The sequence below is a fragment of the Puma concolor genome, chromosome E1, assembly GCF_028749965.1.
Source record: "Puma concolor isolate L17-30 chromosome E1, mPumCon1.1.hap2, whole genome shotgun sequence".
NCBI lineage: Eukaryota > Metazoa > Chordata > Mammalia > Carnivora > Felidae > Puma > Puma concolor.
The window spans coordinates 16,641,286-16,661,654 of record NC_141680.1 but is presented as its reverse complement, the minus strand read 5'-3'; the positions used below and the strand labels follow the sequence as shown (position 1 = coordinate 16,661,654).

The following is a 20,369-nucleotide window of genomic DNA, read 5'->3' as shown; positions in this document are numbered from 1 at the left end:
CCTCTCTGGTCAGTAGATCTCCTTGGAGCCTCCATGTCCCTGCCTGTGACTTTTCTCTAGAGGTCCATAAACTGGGATATTTAAAATAGAGCCAGGAGTCAGCTGTCCACAGGGTAGCTTCATGGAGGACATGGACCTCAGTGGAGAGATTGAAAATTCACAAACATTTTAGTTGAGAGAGAATTATGATGCCTGAGAAGGAGCTAACCCTAATATTTACCTTTAGAAAGTGACAGGTTATTTAAAAGTAGTGAAGTATGTTGGCACAGAGAAGGGAGGGGAGAGTCTCCAGCCTGTCTACCCTATAGAAAACCCGAGGAGGCAAACCCATGCTGTGAATTGATGGCTGTGCAGTGGCATCCTATTCTTAAGGGTTCTGGAAAGCCTGCTGGGTTGTTGTAAAATAAGGCAAACTGTAAGGTGCCAATCCTGAATAGTGAGGAGACTTGTCTGAGCGATAGCTTCATGAAGGGGAGTTGCCTTTGACCTCAGCAGAATCGATTTTTGGCAGCCCTACTGTTGTATTTTAAGGTTGCCTGGGGCTCTTTTGTTCTTCATTTTACCAAAAACACCTATCGGGACATTTTTCTCTTTCAAAAGTAATACAGGATCATTGTAGAAAATTGGAAAATATTAAAAAAGTGTACAGGGGAGAAAATCACCTGTAGGCCTCTTTTCTTGTGTACTCCTATTTCCACGTAAGACTGTATTCTTCTAAAAGATGATCTCTGAGAGCTACATGGTATTTCACTATGTAAAAATGCCATGCTTCGGGCTCCTAGGTGTCTCAGTCAGTTGAGCGACACACTTCAGCTCAGGTCATGATCTTGCGGTTTGTGAGTTTGAGCCCCATATTGGGCTCTGCTGGTCAGCACAGAGCCTGCTTCAGATCCTCTGTCTCCCTCTAGGTCTGCCCCTCCCCTGCTCTCCCTCTTTCTTTCTCCTAAAAGTAAAAATAAACATTAAAACAATTAGAAGGACTACTGGGTCAGAGGTTTCATTGTATCTTTATGTATTCTCCCCCTTTCATTTGTTCTGTCCTCATTTCATCATTTTAATTTCTTTTGACTTTCTCCGTTCTCTTTTATTGTTCCTTTCAATTCTATAGTATTGGCACTGTTGTTTTTTATGGCCTTTAAATGGATCTTGTAAAAATGCAATTGCATTTTTAGTTAGTTTTTTTTTTTTTTACATTTCCTCATTTTATTCAGTTTCTTCTTTCTTTCTTTCTTTCTTTCTTTCTTTCTTTCTTTCTTTCTTTCTTTCTTCCTTCCTTCCTTCCTTCCTTCCTTCCTTCCTTCCTTCCTTCTTTCTTTCTTTCTTTCTTTCTTTCTTTCTTTCTTTCTTTCTTTCTTTCTTTCTTAACACTTTGGCCTAAAAGCATGCATGCATTTTCCGTATTTTTCCTGTTTTTGGTGGTCTGTTCTTTGTATCTTAAATGCAACATCTTGCTTTTGGTGTTGTGGAATATTTCTGTTGTGGAATATTTGGTGTTGTGGAATATTCTGGTTTGTATGGCTCATTTGCCCTTGAATAAAGTTTTGTCAGGTCCCGTGTTTGTGCACAGGTGGGGCTTGTAATTTCCACTTGGTGGCCCTCTGTCCCCTCTGCCTTGATGCCAGTAGAGTCTCCTTTCAGATCTTGGGATTGTCGATGCGAAGCTAATTGCTACTTCAGCTCCTTAATATCCCCACAGGAGCGGGGAAGATGCTGGACACATGGGCAGTTCTAGCAGGGACCGTCTCTGTTCTCTTTCTTCTGTGTTGGTTGGTGCTGCTGAGTTGGGGTCAACTTTATGCTCGGACTTTTTTCTTGTTTCCTTCCTGCTGGCTGTCAGCCGTGACTGGCGGCCCGCCTGTTTGTCACATCTCTGCTGTAGATACCACACCTCTGCCCTGGGACCTCCCATCCCGGGCATCTCAGGTAGCGCTGTCTCGAGCAGCACACAGTCTGAGTGGCATGCTTCGTCTGCCTGTCAGGCCACTCTTGTCTTCCAGCACTTGAGCCTCCAAATAAGAGGTCGTAAGGTGGGGTCCTACCAGGGTCTCTTTAACTTAATCTCTATAAACTGCGGCTGCTTAGGAAGGCAGTTGCAATTGTAGCCTTGTAGCCTTTTCAGATCCGGTCCCGGCTACCCTATTTATATCTGGCGGCTTTTCCTTTTCCTTTTCCTTCATGTCCTTATATCAAGCATAAATCTTCTGGGTTATCATTTAGCGAAGAGAGGCCAAACCTGTAAGCCGACGTGGATCCCTCTGTTTTTTTCCACTGGGCACAGCATTTTCCTCCCTCTGCTGCTTGCTGCTCTGGGCGAGATGACTTCAAAGCCTTTTCCCCAGAGGTAGCTGTCCTTAAACTAAAACTAAAACGAGAGACATTTCTGAGCTCTTTAAAAAATAATAATAATAATAATAATAATAAACGCCCTGTGAATTCCCTGCTTTTCATGTGGTTCCTAGCCTCCCTCTGACAGCATGACCTGTTCTGGGCTGCCAGCTCTAATTCCTTTGATGTCTGTCTCCAGGATACCTCCCCGGAATCTGCAGAGGAGAGTGAAATTGTCTGGTGTGAGTGTGTTGGGGTGGGGGGGGGATGTAGGTAGGGAGAGACCCCAGTAACTTTGTGTACGTGTTCGGAAGGAAATGAGGTTTCACTGGCAATAATCCCGGACGAACATATGTTCTTCTTGATTATGGTGAATATTTCAGTTTTTCTTTCCTTTTCACCCCGCTCCGCCCCCAAGTTCCCCGCTTAAACTGCGACTTCAGGATTCATTGTGTGAATGATCATCGCCTGGTGGTTTACTTGTTTCCCAAATTCTTCAAGGCAGGCTCTCTCCTCTGGCCATTTCCTTCTCTGGAATGCCTGGATTCTTCTTTTAACCATGCCATTGCCCCCCTCCTTTTTTTCCTTTAAAAAAAAAGCATAACAAAAATTTTGTTCTTATGGCCGTGTCAAATGTATATAGCAATCGGCAAAACAATACCATGAACCCCCACACACCCATCATCCAGCTGCAGCAATAATCAGTTCATAGCCAGTCTTTGTTTCTTCTCTCCCCTTTGCCAGCCTACTACCCCCTCTGTGGTTTTGAAGCAAATCTCAGGCATCGTATCATTTTAGCCATAAGTATTTGAATATGATCTAGAAAAGGTTAGGATCTGAAAAACAACTTATCGTACCCGCAAAATGGATGATTACTTCATGACATCAAATATCCAATCAGTGTTCAGATATTCCAGATTTCATTTTATGTATGTATTTAAGAGTCAGCTTTTCAAATTACATCTCTATCTTGGTTGATCTCAAGCTTTCTTTCATTGAAGTGTTTACCCAGCCAAGGCCTAGAGAGCTCTAATTAAATGCCCCCTGCCTCCCGCTGCGGGCTAGCAAGGGTTATTCAGGGAAAGGCAGCCCATCCAGGATGCTTGGCCAGGCTCCCACCCAGAAGGTGTCTGGTCCCACGCTGTAGACCTTCCTATCCAGACAACCCCCCATAGCTGGAGCCCTAGACTCCTTCTCCTCCTTGGGCTTGGAGCCCCTGGAGACTGTGGACAGTTTCCTCATAAACTTTGAGTCTCTGGGTTCACAGCAAATTTTTGTTAAATATGTTGTTCCAAACTATAGCATTTTAAAATGCTATTCCCTTTTCCTTGTTGAACAGACTTGCATAGCACTCCCTTTGTACCTAACGTCGATCTAGGTGCTTATGTGTACGTATTGGCTCTTTGTTCTCGTAAGAGCCCTGAAGATTAGCTTACACTTACCACAGAGAAAGGATTATTTTCTGTCTCTTTTATATCAGTAGGTATTGTGATGGTGAACACATGTCCTGCATTTTCTGGGGCACTCCTAGTTTTATATCATTTTAACTTTTTCAGCAAAGGTGAGTTGATGTGTGTGAATGTAAACTGTAATGCCTTCGTGAAGTATTTCATATGTATTTGCAACTTGGGAAAAATTGTCTTGTAAGGCCATATATCCTGAAAACAGGTTCAAGCTGACCGGGGACGCCTGACTGGTACTCCACATGCCTGTTAAGCCTGGGTGTCCTAATAGCCTTCTTTCCTCATTGTTTGTGTGGTCAGGGTTTGGCATCACAGAAAGGAGGCCGGCCGGCACACCTTGCTGTTCTCTCCCTGCTTCTCTCTAGCTTAGTGGTGTTTACCTGGCTCCAGTTTTCACAGCAGCATCCAGTCCTTAGATCATGTTTGGGGACGGGAAAGTGTAGAAGGAAAGCCTCAGTGGCTGAGCCACGTAGCACGTCCATTCACAGAAGGGCTTTAGCTGGGGTGCGTGCTGAGCCCGGGCTTGCACAAGCAGTGTGTAAGGGCTGCACCAGCCAGGCAGCCACTCACCACAACATGCACAGCGGTGGTGCTCAAAGGGCAGCTCTTCTACTCTAAGGGGAGGAAAAGGTAAAACTGAAGCCTTTGTCATCTAATGAGACAGATAGCTGTAGTCAGGTGTTCTCGTGAATAGTGTTTACACTGGGTTGAGGCCTGATGGCGTGGCTTTACTCCATAGGTTGAATGAATGGCACACTACTGATATGGAGCGACCCCACCATCCTTTGGGGGACAAAGGATGTAAGCAGGAGGGGGACAGAGATGGTGTAGCCTCACAGCATCCAGGCTGCGGGTCTTATGTGGGCTATGTTGGAAGGATGGTAAGCAGACTCTCATGCAGGCAGCCTGGTATGAAAGGTGGCTTTGTTCTCTGAAGGACTCCAACAGTCAGTACCCACATTAATAGCATTTTTTCCTAGAGCTCTATCAGAGTAAGCTCCTTCTGTTACTCACGGTCCTGTTCTGTATGAGTCTGGGTCTTATACACAGTAGGCGCTCAATATATAGGCATTGAGTGAACAAGCACATAGCTCATTGACCAGAATGCTTGTTGACTGTAGCCCTCAACGAGTTCCAAAGCTGGTGTCTTCTCATTTTTACAAGGCCTTACCAGCTCTTCTCTGTTATCAACCTCTCATTTTCTAGATGCCTCCAGATTCTGCCCTGGCCAGAAGATTTGAGGGCCTTCTGAGCTTTCCTCTGGCTGCACCCTGACCTGATTTCATAGCTCTCGGTTTCGGAGAGTTACCCTTTCCCAAACTTCATTGCCTGGTTGGCCAGCCGCAAAATAGCCCCTGGTTTGTCCTTGCCCTGTCCGCACAGCCATCCAGTGTAACCCCCCCCCCCCCCCCGCATCCCAGTGTTGTTAAGCCCAGGGGATTTTTGGCTGTCGTGTAGAGCACATGACGTAAGAGAGGCGGTGACTCCTTGCCAGAGAACCCCCAGAAACCTAGGAATTGGGGTGGAGTCCCGCAGCTGTTTTGAAGAGCACAGCAAAATGATGCAATGGTGAGTGGCAGCGAATAAATGCTCTGTCCAACTAGAAAGTCTGCTTGGAAATAGGTTAGGAGAATGTTCTTAGTTGGGTTGGAATATGGCCAGGCTTGGGATCTTATCAACCATCAGTCATCAATTTAAGAACGTTTTCAGAAGCGACCCCTTGGTTTTCTTTTCTGTACTTCCTAAATTTCCCATAGTCAGCATTTATCACTTTTATCATAAAGTTGAAAAGAAAATGCCTACTTAAAACTAAATCAAAGTTTGAGAACATCACGTCATTTGTTAAGTTGCATAGCGAGCCATGCACCCGTGTCTTTCCTCATCTGCTTATTTTTCAATTAATAAAGGGCAAGAGATGTTTGTGCTCAAAGCTTGAGGACCTGAGCTGCTTGCATTAGAATCCAGGAATTTGGTCCAAATTGATAGTGTTCTGGTATTCACGAAGGCTTTGATTTATATATTTTATCAAAAGCAGCTTAACGGAAGGCATATTTCTCAAACTGACCACGTATTGTTCAGGATAAACAGCTTTCTAATAAGTGCTTTGTGAATAATGGGGATATGGATTTACTGTGGGGGTCTTGAATATTTTTTAAACGCATTGTTTTAAGTTAGTGGGAGGCCAAGATGAAAGGACATTTCAAGATAAGCCCTGTGAGTAATTTTGTGTTGCAGCGAGGAGTTGAGATGGATGGGATTTGCTTTGGCATTCATGCATAGTCCTGATGCGAGAAAAGTGTCCCGAAGCAGAATGCTGCCTGGGACTCACCGCAGGACAGGGCCCTCATTTTGGCTGGGATTTGGGAATTGAGCATGTGGTGAGTCTAATATTAGAAAATCAGTTCTTACCCTCCCCTCTTCCTTATCCTTAAAGCTCTCCGTCCCTCTCACGATGTGTGTACCAAGCCTCACCTCCCCCTCCTTCCCCCTGTGCTCTCTCTGTGAGCAGTCTTTTAATTTATTTCTTGGCTGCTTATCTTCTTATTAATCAGATTTTCTCCCTTGGCCAAGCTCTTCTCCCAAAGGCCTCGCCTCGGTCTTAACAACGCACGCTTGCCAGTTCAAATGGTTCCGTGTTTTAGATGCAGATGTTGGCTTCTGGCAATGGTGACTGCATCCTGAAGTAGAACTTTTTCTCCGAAAGACCGAAGGACCTTCTATGTGATTGGTTCCACTGTGTCTTGGTCCCAGTGGCTCCAGGAATGAGACGCTAAATTATCTTCCATTTTGGAACTTTTGAGGATTTGGAAACGGGTGAATTTTTAGTCCTTTTGGCAGTTGCAGGCTGCAGATATTAAAGTTGGTGGGAATGGACTATTCCAAGTGGTCATGAAGATTGAAAAGGAGCAGGTTACAGAGGGGGGCTTGAATGCCCATCTCCGATTTCCTTTGTGATTTGGACAATTCAGATCAGTTGAAAGAAAATTTTTACTGAGTACTGACAAATAGCCTTTCTGAGTCTGTTTACTCATCTTTAAAAGAGTTATTTCAGGGCACCTGGGTGGCTCCGTTGGTTAAGCATCCGACTCTAGATTTTGGCTCAGCTCATGATCTCACAGTTCGTGAGTTCAAGCCCCACATCAGGCTCTGGGCTGACAGCTTAGAGCCTGCTTTGGATTCTGTGTCTCCCTCTCTCTCTGCCTCTCCCTCCCCCTCTAAAAAAATAAACATTAAAAAAATTTAAAAGAGTTATTTGGGCTGGATAATTCCTAAGTTCTCTCCACCTCCAAAGTTTTATGTGAACATCAGGTGGTTGCATGGATTCAGATGCGGTTGAGGGACGTTTAGACTTTGTAAGAAAATTCTGTGAATGGGTTGGCTTGAAATAACCCATGGAAATAATCTTGGAGCTAGTATAGTTAATTTTTTTGAATGTTTATTTATTTTTGAAAGAGAGAGAGGGGATGGCAGAGGAGCCGAAACAGGCTCTGTGCTGAGAGCAGACAGCCGGATGTGGGGCTTGAACTCACAAACCGGGAGATCATGACCTGAGCTGACGTCATACACTTTACCGACTGAGCCACACCCAGGTGCCCAGAACTAGTATAGTTAACACATGGGATAATAGTACTACTGATAACGGTTATCTTTAATGAACACTTACTATTTGTAAGACATTGCTTTTTTTTTTTTTAAGTTTATTTATTTTGAGAGAGAGAGCGCGTGCTGCGCGCGTGCGTGAGCAGAGGTGGGGCAAAGAGAGAGAATCCTAAGCAGGTTCTGTGCTGTCAGCACAGAGCCCAACAAGGGGCTCGATCTCACGAACAGTGAGATCATGACTTGAGCTGAAATCAAGAGTCCGACATTCAACTGACTGAGCCACCCAGGCATCTCAGACATTGTTTATTTTTTACGTGTGTCAATTTAGTCTCCATAACAACCCTATGAGGTAAGTGTTGTCATTAGCCCCATTTTATAGATGGAGACACTGAGGCATAGGGAGGTTAGGTAACTTTCATAAAATCATAGATTGGTAAGTGAAAAATCTGGATTCAGATCCAGGCAGGATGACTCCAAGCCCAAGCCCTTCACCATTATACCCCACTGCCTCTGTAATTAACTAATTACAAATGTGTCATATTAGATCCCCTCCATGATTTCCCAGCCCTCAGGTAACCTAGAAGAGTTTCAGGGCATTTAATGGTGCTGGATGCAGTGGCAAGACAGGGTTTGTTAGGATTGATGAGGTGGGAGTGGTGGGGGAGAAGCAATCGGAGGAAGTGAGGGAGGCTGGTCTGAATTCCTTATCTTGCAGATGGCAGGCTGGGAGAGACAATAGGCCACTCAGTGTCCTTGTTCCCAGAAGAGAACTAAGAAAGGACATAGACCCATAGATCTTCCCTTGTACCTCCCCAAGTTTCAGTTTCAGTTCAGTGGCACTAATCTTTTTTTTTTTTTTTTAATTTACATCCAAGTTAGTTAGCATATAGTGCAATAATGATTTCAGGAGTAGAATTCAATGATTCATCCCCTACATGTAACACCCAGTGCTCACCCCAACAAGTGTCCTCCTTAATGCCCCTTGCCCATTTAGCCCATCCTCCTCCACCCATAATCTTTTTTTTTTTATGTTTATTTTTGAGAGAGAGTGCATTTGGAGGGGGGTGGGGTAGAGAGAGAGAGGAGACAGAGGATCTGAAGTGGGCTCTGTGGTGACAGCAGCAAGCCTGATTAGGGGCTCAAACTCACAAACTGTGAGATCATGACCTGAGCTGAAGTTGGATGCACAACCCACTGAGTCACCCAGGTGCCCCCGGGACTAATCTGTCTTAAACACCATTCTCATTCAACCACTCATTAGGGCTGTCTTCTCACCTGTTCCACCTGCTCTGTCCCCGGAGCCTTGTTCACTGCTCTCTGGCCTCAAGGCCTCTCTCTGGCAGGCTGGCCTGTCTGCTCCCTGGGGGTGAGCCATAGGCTCTGTCCCATTTTCCTCTCTGCGATTGTTGTCCCTCTGCCTGGAATGTCTGCCCTTCTGCTCTCTGCCTGCCCAGATCCAACTATGGCCTCCAGAAAGCCTTCTCCAACTTTCTGGGAACCTCCAACTCTCTGAGTTCCTTTTGGGAACCTCTGGTGTTATTTTCTTTTCCATCAGCAACTTGGCACTTACCTTGATTTGTATTTTTCATTTTGCTTTCCAAATTGTATATAAGCACTTTGAAGGAAGGGAACAGAACTGAACATTTAGATCACTCTGTTTATGTTCAGATGGGACTTAGACCCATTCTGGATTGGCTTTTGGAACTTTTCAAGTTTATTTCCCTTATATTTTAAGGTGTTTTTTTAAAGTTTATTTATTTATTTTGAGAGAGAGAGAGAGTGAGCAAGTAGGGGAGGATCAGAGAGAGAGGAAGCGAGAGAGAGAGGGGGAGAGAGAGAATCCCAAGCACTGTCAGTACAGAGCTCAATGTGGGGCTCGAACTCACGAACCATGAGATCTTGGCCTGAGCCGATGTCAGCCGCTTAACCAACTGAGCCACCCAGGCACTTCTTTAATTTCCCTTAAAGAGGGATGGTTAAGCCTGCATGCAGATCAGCCCACCAACCTCTGGACATAAATTCTAGCAAGACTGTTTAGGAGAAATGAAAATGAGTTCTGTTTCATGTTGTTGGCAATAAATGGTAATGTATGAAATTCATTACCCTAACTAAAAAGGAAAATGTGCAGAAAATTAAGTCATTAATGATGGTCACCTGTTCCTACCGAGAGACCCTAGGGCAACTGTGCCATCCTTTGGGACTTGTGTTTGGGGCTTTGTGATGATAAAATACTCCAGTGTCCTGAACTGGTATGATAAGTTTCATCTTGCCCGTCAATACAGATTGATCGGTAGTAGCTTTGTGAGGCGAATGTTAAGGATTCTGAGGCTTTGTCTGATTGCTGTGTCTGTCAGGGGCTCTGTAAAGGGAAATGGAGGCAGGCATGAAATGTTCTCTACCTTCCTGGAACTCTGACTCCCTCCTAACAGAAGCAGAAGTGAGAAGCTGGCAAAGCATACACCCTGGAGCCCATCATCACAGTGTATATAGGATGCAAGATATTGCTTCCCCACTCCCACTTTGGTCTATTTTAAGTCAGAAATAGCCAAAGGATATCTGAGAGCTCTGTTGAGAATGCCAGGAGCCAGAACAGAAGTGAAGTGCCTCTTGCATCCTTATAATAGCAGATGACTTATGCAAAGCCAGCCACATGGCACTCCCAGTGCACTCAGCTGCTCAGCCAAGGGGCCACCCAGTCCACTGCCTGCCCATTGATAACTGTGGCAGATGGGTACCTCTCAGAAACTTCTTCCCAAGACAAGTCCTTGCTGCTGGCTTCCACCAGAAGTCAGGGCAAGGTCACCTCTCTCTGGCCCTAACTCGGGAAACTAGCTCTAGAGATTGCTTGAAAATGTTTGTTTTCTTAGCAGGGCTATGGCTTTCACCTGGCCTAAGTGGATCGTAAACAGTTTAGCTGAGGAGATGATGATAGCACCAAACACTGCCATTGGATTTTGTTTTGCCCAAAACCTGTGGTTTTCAAACCTGCATCTGCATCAGAATCACCTGGAGGGCTTGCTGAAATACAGACTGCTGGGCCCTACCCCAGAGTTTCTGACTAGGTAGGTCTGGGGTGGAACCCCCAAATTCCCATTTCTAATTAGTTCTCAGGTGATACCACTGATGCTGTGGCTGCTGGTCCAGGGATCCCACTTGAAGAACCACTACTCAAGACAAAACCATGCAACATTGGTTGGTAGCCAGGTAGGGAGACAGACTTTTCAAATGATCTTTCTTTCATCTTAGTTTTTTTTCCTTAGGTTTCCAAATGGATTAAAATTATTTTAAAAGTTAAATAATGTATGATAATACAGATGCTCCGTTGTCCTCAAACATGGGGCCTCCTTGGCTTTGAGTTCACACTCTCTTAGTTTATCCTCCGAGCTCTGCACGGAGGAAAATAAACCATCCGAGGGAACTTCCCCATCTCCCCAACGTGAAACCCACCTGTGCCTTTAACTCTTCCTTTGGTCATGACTGTTGATTCCTCTTGGCGTGTTCATTCCTGGTAGCATCTCAGTTAACTGTTTGCCCTTTCTCTTTGTATTTATGTATAGTTGTTTTTCTGTTAGGTTTTCCTGTTAGCCTTGTAAGATGACCCGGTGCCCAGCCACCATTGTCATTGATCATGTCTACAATGTCACAGATTCCTTGTAGCTCCACATGCCTATTTCTTTCTTTCCTGGGGATGAGCATCCCCTGGCAACCCGCCTGCACCCACATAAACATATGCACACCTGTTCTATTTCCTTCTTTGTGAGCAATGATGTCTGCCAGTCTCCATCCAGGTCTACATACCCCCTGAAGCCAGGGCGGACACTTCACATCTGTCTGTTCAGATTAAGGGCCCAGAGAACACCTGGTGAGTAACAAACTCACCTGGATCTGGATGTTGGGGGCCATCTCCCCTGTGCTGTGCCAGAGCAGATCACCCCGTGTTTCCCAGTCCTCACCAGAGAGTCCACGTGTGTCCTGGTAATTGGACCTTCCAACCTCTGATACTCCCCGACTGCCCACGTTCAGATAGTTGATTCCTTATTATTTAATTCACTCAACTCATTTGTGGAATAACTGGGAGACAACATGCTGCATTCAAGGCTCAGTTCATGAATGACACATAGATAAAGGCTTTCAGAGAGAACTGGATCTAAATCACTCAGTGCGGTCGTGAGGACGCAGGGTTGAGAGTGGGTGAACTCCTGTCAGACGGGTGTGATATGTCATTGCGGGACCAGAGCAGGTGTTCCTTGTGCAAATGTGTGGGTCAGAGAAGAAAGCCTCACACAGGTCTGTTCTGGCTCCCAGGGGGGTCACACTGATTGCAGTCATAATGGCACTGCTGTCCTATTACATACTTTACATGTATAGTTACCACTGCAGTCTCCCAATATGTGAAAAAAAAAAAAAAAATATATATATATATGCATGCTTATGGCTAAACATAAATAGTACACATAGGCTTATAATAAAAAGTGATCTTCCTCTATTTCTTTCTATTCCCAAAAGCTACCACTTTTTTTTTTTAATTTTTTTTTTTTTAACGTTTATTTATTTTTGAGACAGAGAGAGACAGAGCATGAACGGGGAGGGTCAGAGAGTGAGGGAGACACAGAATCCGAAACAGGCCCCGGGCTCTGAACTGTCAGCACAGAGCCCGACGCGGGGCTCGAACTCACAGACTGTGAGATCATGACCCGAGCTGAAGTCGGACGCTCAACTGACTGAGCCACCCAGGCGCCCCAAAAGCTACCACTTTTAACTGTAATGGCTTTTTAAAAAAAAACTCTGGTGATTACGTGTGTATCTCTAAATAATATATGTTCCTGCTATTTCTCTGTCAATCCAACAAATCCCACATTATCTGTTACTTTTCTGTTAGGATGGATGACTATTTAACTCACTTAAACTAAACCTTACCTTCCTGGTTCTCTTGATTCCATTTTTAGCTTTAAATAATGCAGTTATGCCTTTAATCCTCGTGCTTCAATAAAGACTTCATGATTTGAGAATGTTGGTATCTTTCTACTTTGCCCTTCAGTTCTTTTCCCCTCTCTGTCCTATTTTCTGTTCTTGAATTTTTGCTCTGTCAAAGTTGTTGACACTTACATTCTGTTATATACTTGTGATTCCTACATTGTGTGTAATTGAACATCTGTAAATATTGTTCAGGGCAAATTCAAGCAGTGTATTACGATTATATTTCTTGTACAGCTTTTTAAAATTTTTACTGAAGTTTCTTTTTTTTAATTTTTAAAAAATTTTTTTAACATTTATTTATTTCTGAGAGACAGAGCACCAGTGGGGGAGGGGCAGAGAGAGAGGGAGACACAGAATCCGAAGCAGGCTCCAGGCTCCGAGCTGTCAGCACAGAGCCCGATGCGGGGCTTGAACTCACAAGTGGTGCAATCATGACCTGAGCGGAAGTCAGACACTTAACCGACTGAGCCACCCAGGCACCCCGTATTTTTCCTGAAGTTCCTAATGGGCTTTCCACCCACCTTGTTCTATTTGACTTATGTCCTCAATTTTTCCCCCAAAACTCGATTCAGTCAGGCATTCTATTGAGTACCCCCTTTACCTTGGAGAATCCCCCTTTTCTGGGGTTTTCTAGTCTTCCTCCATTCTGGACAGGTTGTTTTCTGAGCTGCTACACAGCTCTCTCATTCTGGAACTTTCCTGAGTTGGATTTCCAATGGGATTTTATTCTAATTCTAGTTAGAATTAGAATTAGACCAGAAGTAGTCTAATTCAAATTCTATTATTCTAATAGGGTCCAAAGTCTTTTTGTTTGCTTTTTTTTGTTTTGTTTTTTGGGGGTCTTTTTGTAGGCCAGATACCAATTACTAGTATTACCAAGGAGATCTTAAAGAGCAAAATACATTTTCAAGAGCAGAGATTTAAAATTTAATGTATGAGTTCAACACAGGTTAAGTGTAAATGAAAGTCAGCTGTCTTTGGATTAAGCACTACTATAAACTTTTTTTTAGAAGATTAAACACGGAAATAAAGCAAGGATTCCAAATGCTGTCCTTTTTCCAGAACAGCCCAGGGGCTTTGCAATCTGGACTTAAGTCTCCTCTGGTTGGGTCAAAATCAAGGCTGTCTCCAGGGGTTGAGGGGTGTGTGGTATGGTGGGAAGTGGTAGATTAAGATTTAACCTAAACCCTGAGTTGAAATCTTGCCTTTGGCCCCTGTTAGCTAGCTAAACTCCCTTATAATACAAACAATAAAGCCAGACTTCCTGGAATATTGGGAAGATTTAATAAACCAAAGGAAAAGAAGACACATTGAAAAATTGGCATATTCTGTATATACAGGTTCTCATTATAAAGTTGTGATCGGATGTTGGATCTTGCTGCAGGAGCAAAATCGACAAAGGCTGAAAGTGAGAGGAGATCAGAATTTAATGCATAATCAAAAACTGTGTATACGATCACATTTAATAATCCAAACCAGCATTTTACTGCAGGAGTCACTAACTCAAATGCTGGTGGGGGCCACGTGCCCCAAATGGAAGCCCATGCAGGGGTCAAGGCCACACTCACCTCCAGCTGATGTTGCCTTTGCAGGAATGAGGTGTTCTGTTTCTCCAAGCTTAAAATATGGATTTTAAAGTGAAACCAGCTAATTGTTACATGCTATTAGTTTAAATTTTTTCTTAACGTAGAACAAGCCAGGGGGCCTGGGTGGCTCAGTTGGTTAAATCTGGCTCTTAATTTCAGCTCAGGTCTCACAGTTCGTGAGATCGAGCCCTGCTTTGGGCTCTGAGCTGATAGTGCGGAGCCTGCCTGGGATTCTCTCTCTCTACCCCTCCCCTACCTGCACAGGCCCACGTGCTTGGGCTCTCAAAATAAATAAAGTTAAAAACAAAACACTGAGCAAGCCAAATAAAGCACGTATGCAGTTCACCAATTTAAGGCCTCTGCTTTACTGTATGGGGATTAAATGTAAATTGGAAGCAGTTCTTAAAAATGATTCTGAGTATCACATTTACACAGCTGACAATACTATTTATTGTCTTCTGGTTTTGTGATATCTGTATGCGATCATGATATTCCCTGATACTTTTTTTTTCAAGGGAATTACGAATAATGTTGAGCTGGGGCACCTGGGTGGCTCAGTTGGGTTGGCTCAGGCCATGATCTCTTGGTTCATGAGTTCGAGCCCCATGTCGGGCTCACTGCTGTCAGCCTGTCAGCACAGATTCCGCTTTGGATCCTCTGTCCCCTTCTCTCTGTCCCTCCTCCACTCGCATTCCCCACCTCAGAAAAAAAAAACCCCGAATAACGTTGAGCTGAACACAGCCAGAATGGAGTCCCTTAGGACACAGTGAGAAACTTCCCTCTAGGTTAATGTTCATCCAATAATCTGCACTTTGAGGGCATGCTGGTTTGGCCACTTACCAGCTTGCCTTATCTGACCTTCGGGTCCCCGTTGTGTCCGCCAGGATGCCATGGAAAAAAAGCTCATCGAATGCTTTTCTCATGAAGTCAGACATGCCAGGTGTACCACCTTTCCCCAAACTGCCATTATTTTGAAGTAAAATACGAAGTTAGATGTCACTTTTTAAAGAAGTGGTGCTGAGCCTTTATAATCCCACTTCCTGAACGTCTGTGCTCATCAACAGGTTGACAGCACATTTCCACAGCACTTTATTTGCAACACCTTCATCTCCACCCTCCTGACTTCCTTATGCCAGTCCTGTGACATAATTCCTCCAGTTTTGGCTGAGTTCTGCTTCAAGCTTACAACTGTGGTTTTCCTTTATCTATGATATTTATCCTTGCCTCTCTTTTTAATTTTTTTTAAGTTCTTTTTTTTTTTTTAATGTTTTCATTTATTTTTGAGAGGAGGGAGGGGCAGAGAGAGAGTGGGACACAGGATCTGAAGCAGGCTCTGCACTGATGACACAGAGCCTGATGCAGGGCTCGAATCACAAACCGTGAGCCGAAGTCGGACGCTTAACCGACTGAGCCACCGGGCACCCCATCTTGCCTCTCTTTTTTAATTACCAGCAGCCCAGCTTCTCAGAGGAGATGGCTTTGTTGGTACAAGCTTCTCTGGCTGCTAAGATTCTAGGTCATTGAAGGAACATTACATGCAGACTTGAGTGACTGAAGGACAGCTGGTGAGGGTTGGCCAGGCCGATCTCCAGGCGCTATTTTGAAATTTGCTTCACCTGTTTTCCATGTAGCCCGTGTCCTTTTTCTCTCTGTTCTCTGCCCCCAAGAGCCCAGTGTCTTCTGATGGAAGTACCCCTGTCCTTCAGCCAGATCAGCCCCCCCACCCCCCCCACCCCTGCCATCTTTGCTTGTTTTTATCTCCTATTCCAGTACTCTTCCTAGCCCTCCATCAGATCACTCATTCCCCTTCCAGGTGAACAGTTTTCTGGCTGCCTCCGGTGGGAAGATGGGCAATCACATTTAAGAACAGAACTTCTCATTACCTAGAACCATGTTCCCAAGAACATGGGGGTGCTGCTATTAAAAGAACAAAGGAGGTGGGGGGAAGCCACATAAACAGTAAATACTTAGAATTTCCAGATTAAGAAAATCTTTTTTTTGTTTGTTTATTTTTGAATTTTTTTTTCAACGTTTATTTATTTTTGGGACAGAGAGAGACAGAGCATGATCGGGGGAGGGGCAGAGAGAGAGGAAGACACAGAATCGGAAACAGGCTCCAGGCTCTGAGCCATCAGCCCAGAGCCTGACGCGGGGCTCGAACTCACGGACCGCGAGATCGTGACCTGGCTGAAGTCGGACGCTTAACCGACTGTGCCACCCAGGCGCCCCTTATGTTTATTTTTGAGAGAGAGAGAGAGAGAGAGAGACAGTGTGTGAGTTGGGGAGGGGCAGAGAGAGAGGGAGACACAGAATCCAAAGCAGGCTCTAGGCTCTGAGCTGTCAGCACAGAGCCTGACGTGGGGCTCAAACTCATGAACTTGGAGATCATGACGTGAGCCGAAGTCAGATGCTCAACCAACTGAGCCACCCCAGCGACTCTAGAATTTCCAGATTTAACACAGTCCCGATTTTTTGAGCACTTCAGACCATCCTAAAGGTTTCTGACAGATAGTAATTTGTAATTTTTTTAAGCTTATTTATTTATTTTGAGAATGAGAGGGAGAGAGAGAGAGTAGGGGAGAGGAAGAGAGAGGGAGAGACAGAATCCCAAGCAGGCTCCACGCCATCAGCAAGGAGCCTGACTCGGGGTGCGAACCCAGGAACTGCTAGATCATGCCCTGAGCCAAGATCAAGAGTCGTACACTTAACTGACTGAGCCACCCAGGCGCCCCAGTAATTTTGTAATTTTACTAAGACCTGGATTTGAATTGCAGCTTGGTTGTAAATCTTAACTAATTAAAACTTGCTTCGTGAGGAAAATGGCTCTTCTGAAAAGAAAATCAGCTTGCTAGCATTAATGACATTAGGGACGAAAAAGCAAAGATGTCCAAAGAAAGGATAGGTCTTAGCCAGAAAAAAAGGAGTTTTGGATAAATTAAAGACTAGAATGATGAATTTTGCTGTGCTGGGAATAAGTCCACCGGATACTTCATAGGGAAACAAGGAAGTTCATGAAAGTTTTAGTGGTTGCCTGAGCCAGGACAGCATTTTTTTCCAGTGAGATAGAGTTTTGGAGAAGGTTGAAAAGGGGGTTAACTTGCAGTGGGAGGTGAGACATTTAACAAAAAAAGAAAAGGAAAAAGCCAGAAGCCTCTATAACCCTTTCTGTATTTATGGGTTGGGGGATTTATGGAGCTGTCTGGATGTTCCTCTCCGGAATGTCAGGGCTCCGATGTACCCCTGTCGTTGGATGTGTTCAGGCAGGTGCTGCATGGGCAGCTGTCAAGAGTATTGTGAAAGAAATTCCTGCATTTGGTTTCTGGGTGACCTGATTCGTTGATGTTTAAGTGTCTATCTCTTCCTTACCATCCTTCCTTCCTGCTGCCTTCTTTTGTGTGTACATGTGCCTCTTAGCCAGAGGCAGTGACATTGAACTGAAAGAAGTAGAGGTTTATGGTCCGCTGGTCCTCGCACCTGAAAATACTGGCTGCTCCTGGGGTCCCGGGCCAAACTTCAAAGCAAGCAGTTACTTTGCCTTCCCATATCTGTTTTAGAATCTCCTCTCCCGGGGCGCCTGGGTGGCTCAGTCGGTTGAGCGTCCGACTTCAGCTCAGGTCATGATCTCGCGGTCCGTGGGTTCGAGCCCCGCGTCGGGCTCTGTGCTGACAGCTCAGAGCCTGGAGCCTGTTTCAGATCCTGTGTCTCCCTCTTTCTCTGACCCTCCCCTGTTCATACTCTCTCTCTGTCTCAAAAATAAATAAATGTTAAAAAAAAATTTAAAAAAAATAGAATCTCCTCTCCCTGTTACACCCCCACATGCCATCCTCTGGTTGTCCACAATTGCCCCCTAGACCTGTCTGTCTCCCAGCGCTGTAAAACTCTACCGCTCGCCTGCCTTACTAGGGCAGTGTTTTCTAGCGCAGGCAGTTTGGCAGATGACAGTAATTTATACTTCAGGGGTGAACGAGGCTTGGTGTTTTGAGTGTTGGTGTTTTAAAATCAAATGAGGCTTGGTGGTTGCCAGAGGCTGGGGGAAAGGGATTGGTGTGTTAATGTTTAATAGGTACCGAGTTTCATTCATTTTGGGAATGTGAAAAAGTTCTGGAGATAGATGGGGGTGACGATTGCAGAATAATGTGAGCGTACTTAATGGCACAGAACTGTACTCTTAAAGCAGGTTGAAATTTTATGGTGTGTGTATTTTACCACGATTAAAAAAAGAATGAAGTCAAATGAAGCTTTCATGAAGAATAGGGCACAATCAGTACAAGATCTTGTAGAAAATTTGGGAAAGACAGAAGTACAAGAAAACAGGAATCATAAATCTCCCCACTGCTAACATTTTACAATTCACCGTATTCGTATAGCCTTCCAGCCCTTTCTTCTATGTATATTTATTTTTTTATACATAAGTGGGAGTAAACTATGCATACTGTTTTATAGTTGTCACACACTGTCTCATGAGTATTCTCCTATGGCATTTACTATTCATCAAGACATCAGTTTTTTGCGTTTTTTTTTAATTAAAAAAAATTTTTTAATGTTTGTTTTTGAGAGAGACAGAGACAGAGACAGAGCATGAGTGGGGGAGGGGCAGAGAGAGAGAGGGAGACACAAAATCTGAAGCAGGCTCCAGGCTCCGAGCTGTCAGCACAGAGCCTGATGCGGAGCTCGTACTCACGAGCTGTAAGATCATGTCCTGAGCCGAAGTCGGACGATTAACTGACTGAGCCACCCAGTCGCCCCAAGACATCATTAAACAGTTACTTGATGCCCCATCATTCCTGACCCCCAGATAAGGCCCCTTTCCCAGTATCCATTGTATGTACTTTCCTTGTGACCTCTATATTTATTTCATACCATTTCTCAGAGTTTATGATATGTATGTTTTGGCAGTATTTGATATTTGTCTCCTCACAAGAGTGTAAACTCCATGAGGATGGGTTCTGGTGTGGCTTTACCTTACCATGGTATCCCCATTGCCTTCCTGGCATGCTGTAGGTATGCAAACAAAAAGTGATTAGGCAAATACACGGTTACACATTCCCTTTTCTGATTTTTGCTCGTAAAGTATATATAAAAGCTCATTTTTTAAAAATCTCATTTGTGTATAGATAAAACTTTGTACAAATTCATAATAATTTCCTTATTAAAAATGTCTTTAATCCAATGTGTTTAGTGTTTCTTTATAATTATTAAAATAACACATGCTGTATGTGGAGTTTCTGAAAACATAAAAAAGAAGAAAGAAGAAAGTAAAGATCACTCACAGTCCTTTTTCCGGGGTCTGGAATAGTTTAAATAGATGATAATATCTGTTTCTTAGAACTTTGAAAGAAGTTGCCTATGAACCTGCCTGAGCCCAGTGCCTTTTTGGGCAAGTGGTGATTTGACAATAACAATGTGTAGATATTATGTGATTATTGTTAGATTCAAGTTTTTTACTTCTTTTTTTAAGTGTATTTATTTATTTTTAGTATTTATTTATTTTTGAGAGAACGAGTGTGTAAGGGGCAGAGAGAGGGAGATAGAGGATCCAAAATGGGCTGTGTGCTGACACCAGAGAGCCCGATGCAGGGCTCAAACTCGTGAACCCCGAGATCATGACCTGAGCCGAAGTCAGGTCATGAGCTTAACCGACTGAGCCACCCAGACAACCCCCCCAGGTTTTTTTTTTTTTACTTCTTAATTAGTTTTGATCTTTTATATTTTCCTCTGAGAGTATCTGTTTCAAACTAGTAAGCTTTTCATTGGTGGAATTCTGAGGAGATACTTTGTGAGCAAAGTTTGCACCCTTAACCAGTCTGTGAAGGAGTAACTAGCTTGCAGTCGCCAGGAAAATCAGAGGCTTCATATGATGAAGAAACCTGGTTTCTGGGAGAGGGGCAGCAGAGGGCGGAGATGTATTAAGCACACTCCATACAGGAATCTGAGAATCTCTTGGAAGGAGTTGCCAGAGTGTTTCAGAATGTTCTTGTGAGGAGTAATGAGATGGTGGGTGTAAAAGGTTTAGCGCTCACTAAATGACTATTTTCATTATTCTTCTCTGCTAAACACCCTAATAGCACCCCCCGGATGGAGAAGACAAGGGCCCGGCCCTTGAGGGGCCCATTGTGTGTAGGGCCCATGTGTGCATAAACAAATATTAAAAACTCATGGATGGAGAGAGGATTAGCTCTCTGCCTGAGGAGAAAGCCTCACGCCCATGAAACAGTTGCAAGTACACATTAAAGAGAAGTGTTGGAGTTGGCCAGAGGAGGGTGTCCCAGACAGAAGAAATAAACCTGTGTGGTGAGTGAAGGGGTCAGAATGTGGCGTGTTCCAGGGCAACATAGAGTACCTGTCATTTGTCATAGATGTAGCGATGCCGGCTGGAAGCTGGAAAGGCAGGTCGGGGCTAGATTGTGAAGGCCGAAAA

The 20,369-nt window shown here is 44.3% G+C and overlaps 1 protein-coding gene and 1 long non-coding RNA gene across 2 annotated transcripts in view; one reads left to right on the top strand and one right to left on the bottom strand.

The window, feature by feature from the left end:
• Positions 1-20,369, top strand: part of NXN (nucleoredoxin) — a 160,221-nt gene that overhangs the window by 33,778 nt on the left and 106,074 nt on the right. The window lies entirely within an intron of this gene.
• LOC147574147 (uncharacterized) lies at positions 1,385-15,310 on the bottom strand. Its single transcript, XR_015243939.1, has 3 exons — positions 14,792-15,310; positions 11,268-11,459; positions 1,385-2,910 (listed from the first exon to the last, which is right to left on the bottom strand). It is a non-coding gene; the product is annotated as an uncharacterized LOC147574147 (long non-coding RNA).